This window comes from Musca vetustissima, unplaced genomic scaffold (assembly GCF_032173495.1).
Source record: "Musca vetustissima isolate MV318-11 ecotype Yass unplaced genomic scaffold, APGP_CSIRO_Mvet_v1 utg49011, whole genome shotgun sequence".
NCBI lineage: Eukaryota > Metazoa > Arthropoda > Insecta > Diptera > Muscidae > Musca > Musca vetustissima.
Window position 1 is genome coordinate 25496 of NW_026889040.1, and position 4450 is coordinate 29945.

Genomic DNA, 4450 nt, shown 5'->3' on the forward strand with positions numbered 1-4450 from the left:
GAGCTATATCTAAATTTGAAGCGATTTTCGGGAAATTTAACACACACTTTTCTAGTCCTAATCCCAAATTTCGTGCAAATCTAAAGATATATAGTGACTTTTGTGCACCATTTACAAAAAAAAAAAATATATATATGGGAGCTCAGCAACGTAGGCCGCAGGGGGGCGGGCTCGATTTTTACGAAACTTAACACACTTCATTATACTCTTAATTCAGTACGCTGTGCAAAATTTCGTGTAAATCGAAGGATATATAGGGACATTGGTGCACCATATACATAAAATCGGACAAAAATATATATGGGAGCTATATCTAAATCTGAACCGATTTTTACGAACTTTAACACACATCGTCCTAGACTTAATTCAATACGCTATGCGAATGTCCGTGCAAATCGAAAGATATATAGGGACTTTGGTGCACCATTTACCTAAAATCGGACGAAAATATATATAGGAGCTATATCTAAATCTGAACCGATTTTCAGGAAACTTAACACACATCATTCTAGACCTTATTCAGTACGCTATGCCAAATTTCGTGGAAATCGAAGAATACATAGGGACTTTGGTGCACTATTTACCTAAAATCGGACGAAAATATATATGGGAGCTAAATTTAAATCTGAACCGATATTCACGAAATTTAAAACACATCATTCTAGGCTTAATTCAGTACGTTATGCCAAATTTCGTGAAAATCGAAAAATATATAGGCACTCTGGTACACTATTTACCTAAAATCGGACGAAAATATATATGGGAGCTATATCTGAATATGAACCGTTTTTTTCCCAAATTCAATACGGTTCGTCCTTGGGCCAAAAAAATGAGCTGTGTCAATTTCATCCAATTCGAATCAAAAATTCGACCTGTACTTTGTTTACAATTTAACATGGACAGACGGACGGACATGCATAAATCGACTCAGAAAGTGATTCTATGCATATTCTCAAAAGGAACCATGTGTCTATCTCGTTTCCTTTTGCCTGTTGCAAACATATGCACAAAGGCATAATACCCTTTTCCAAAGTGTGGTGAAGGGAATAAAAATCTACGCCTTGTAAGGTCTTAGCAAAAACTGTTTTAAAAATCATATGGCGAATGTTCCGCTTGAGCAACAACAGAACGGTATAATCTGAGTGGTACCCGACATATTGTTTGCCTGAAGTCTTAGAAGATATTCGTAAAATGAACAAAGGTAGACGAATCATTTAAACTAGAGCCTTTTTGCCCGGCAAAAATGTAAACTAGATGGATTATCCTCCGTAGTGTTCTGATTTGACCTCATATTAGCCACACTTAAAAAAAGTAGATAACATTTCTCCTCCCTAGAAGATGATGTTGAATCTTCATTCTTCTTCAAATCATATTTTGGAGATGTGCCAATCGGCCTATTTTGAGAGTATGAACAAATGTAGAATACTTTTTCAAAGCCATACCACCATCTTTGACCAGGAATATATAATAGTATATATAGTAGCCCTCGTAGTGTCAAGGGCATGAACAAAAGATAAACTTGAAATGATGACCCCGACGTGATTTGAACACGCAACCTTCTGATCTGGAGTCAGACGCGCTACCGTTGCGCCACGGAGTCAGTGAGAGACGATGACCGCCCCATGCTATGGTACCGCCCACTTTGGCATATATTTATGATATTGGGTACCTATATCATAAATATAACTCTGATGTCACTATATTCCCATATCATTTTAATATTTTATCTGGGCTTTTTCAACGATATGTCCATAAGTATGGTTTTAAAAAAATTGTTTTTCCAAAAAAATAAAAAAGCAGAGCTGTTGACCCCGACGTGATTTGAACACGCAACCTTCTGATCTGGAGTCAGACGCGCTACCGTTGCGCCACGGAGTCTCATGTCTGACCTACTTTTATTTTCTACTATATTAATTACAAGAGTCCGTTTATGTATGTGGAGACCCAACATTTTTTAAAGGATACACGTATTAAATTTGAATATTGTAATTAGGTACCTAAACCCCTAATACTGTATATCCTTAAAATTCTGCGATGAAAATTTACCATAAAATGTAAATTTTATATTCATTGTGCCGACCCCTTTTTCCATTTATTACCTACTAGCATATACCCGCTACTTCGTTAGCGAATATGGGAAATATTTAAAATTTAATACCGACCATTATTAAAGTTTTAGAACAATTTAGTACCTATTTTCTATAATAGTACGTTTATCAAAACTACCTCTATATCTCAACACTACACACCAGTTCTGATTTTTTAACCGTTATACTCTTATTAGTATACATTAATATACATTTCCATAACTACCTACTTTAACAATCATAAGTGCATATTTCCAACACTTCCCACACACAACAATATTTATTCCAAATTTCAGGATTCTATCGGTTCATTCTTATACGAATTGTACCAAATTTAGTGCCATTTAGTACACATTAGTAGATATTTCCAAAATTTCCTACATACCGCAATCCAAAACCCCAACAGTGATTCTTACCACCATTTGGTACCATTTAGTACGCATTAGTACGAATGGTCTTAACTCCAAATTTCAATTTAGTACCCATAAATATGAATTTCCAAAACTACATCCATACCCCAATCTTATACTCCAACAGTAATCTTATTTCAAAATATCAGTGCTTCAGCTCTATCGGTACACCCAAATCCACATTTGGTACTATTTGGTACACGTTAGTACGAATTTGCAAAACTTTCTACAAAGCCCAATCCTACATCCAAACAAATATCGTAACTCCAAATTTCAGAATCCCAGTCCTATCAGTTCACCCAAAATTCAAATTGTACCAAAGTTAATACCATTTAGTACCCATATCGCAGCAGTACCCCTAACTTAAAATTTCAGGATTCCAGCTGTATTGGTTCACCCAAAATTTAAATTGTACCAAATTTAGTACACAGTAGTACGAATTTCCAAAACATCCTACTTAACCCAAACTTACACCCCCGCATTGATCCTAATTCCAAGTTTCAGGATTACAACTCTATCGGTTTATCCACAATTCAAATTGTACCAAATTTTAGTACACAGTAGTACCAATTTCCAAATCTTCCTACATACCCCAATCCTAGACCTCCACAGTGATCCTAAATCAAAATTTCATGATTCTGGGTCTATTGGTTCACCTAAAATTCAAATTGTACCAAATTTAGTACCATTTAGTACCCATAAGTATTATTTTCTTAAATTGAATCCTGACCCCAATCCCACACCCATACAGTGACCCTGACTCCAAATTTCATTGTTCCCGCTCTATCGGTTCACCCAAATCCAAACTGTACCGATTATGGTACGATTTAGTACTTTTCGTACACATTAGTAAAAAATTTCCAAAACTACGTTCAGATCCCAATCCCACACTCTGACGTTAATTTTAATTTAAAATTCCAGGATTCCTGCTCGATTTATATGTCCAAATTAAATTTGTACCAAATAGTACTTTTCGTACACATGAGTACACGCTTTCAAAATCACCTCCTTAAATGGACCCTACTTCTCAATCTTTATTCACACTCCAAACTTCAAGGTTTTAGCGCTATCCGTTCAAATGCTACAGAATTGTAACAAATTTAGTACATTTTCGTACTTTTCGGATAGTTATATTTCGAATTTCCAAAAATCCTTTGGTACATCTATACTACACTGTATCAACGACCACCAAACCAAATTTCAGAGTTCTATCTCCACCGGTTCGAAAAAAAAATGGTATCACATTTAGTACGTTTCAGTACTTTTAGTACCGTTCTAGTACAAATTTCCAAAAACCCAGCCTTATCTGCCACCTTTGGACCAAGATTCTAGCTTCAGCCGTTTCGTCTGGGCGTTGATGAATCTTTAAATTAGTCAGTCAGTCAATCACTTTACTTTTTTATTAGTATAGACTGTTCGGTTCTTTATTGCAGTATGTCGAGGGCTCAATTTGTCTTCACGCGACCTGTAGTCTGAATAGCAATATATAAGAACCTAATTCATATGATCATCTAAATCTCTTACAAAATTTCGGGAAGATCTATGCATAATGTTGAATGTATTTTACTTTTCTCTATATATCTTTCCATTCCCTTGACAACATCTCACAACTCACGTGCGACAAAAAATAGAAAATCTTGAAATGATGACCCCGACGTGATTTGAACACGCAACCTTCTGATCTGGAGTCAGACGCGCTACCGTTGCGCCACGGAGTCTTACTGTGGGTGGTAACGGTCCCAAAATTGCTGCACCGTGATACAAACAATAGACCATCGTTGACCCGTTCTAAGAATAATTCATTCATTCTTGCATTTCTGTATTCTGTCTGTCATTTCAAAGCAACGTATCGATTGATAGTCATTGTTGTCTTATCTATTTTTGGACAGTCGATTGATAAAAATAAAACACATTGTTCTTGGTCCACTGTTGTCGTTGAAAGTGTCGGAGGCA

At 36.0% G+C, this 4450-nt stretch overlaps 3 non-coding genes across 3 annotated transcripts; all 3 read right to left on the reverse strand.

Annotated features, from left to right (window-relative positions):
- Positions 1-1528: 1528 nt before the first annotated feature.
- Positions 1529-1600, reverse strand: Trnaw-cca (transfer RNA tryptophan (anticodon CCA)). The gene has a single exon. It is a non-coding gene; the product is annotated as a tRNA-Trp (tRNA).
- A 206-nt stretch (positions 1601-1806) lies between these two features.
- Positions 1807-1878, reverse strand: Trnaw-cca (transfer RNA tryptophan (anticodon CCA)). The gene has a single exon. It is a non-coding gene; the product is annotated as a tRNA-Trp (tRNA).
- Positions 1879-4143: 2265 nt separating this feature from the next.
- Trnaw-cca (transfer RNA tryptophan (anticodon CCA)) lies at positions 4144-4215 on the reverse strand. Its single transcript has one exon. It is a non-coding gene; the product is annotated as a tRNA-Trp (tRNA).
- Positions 4216-4450: the final 235 nt, after the last annotated feature.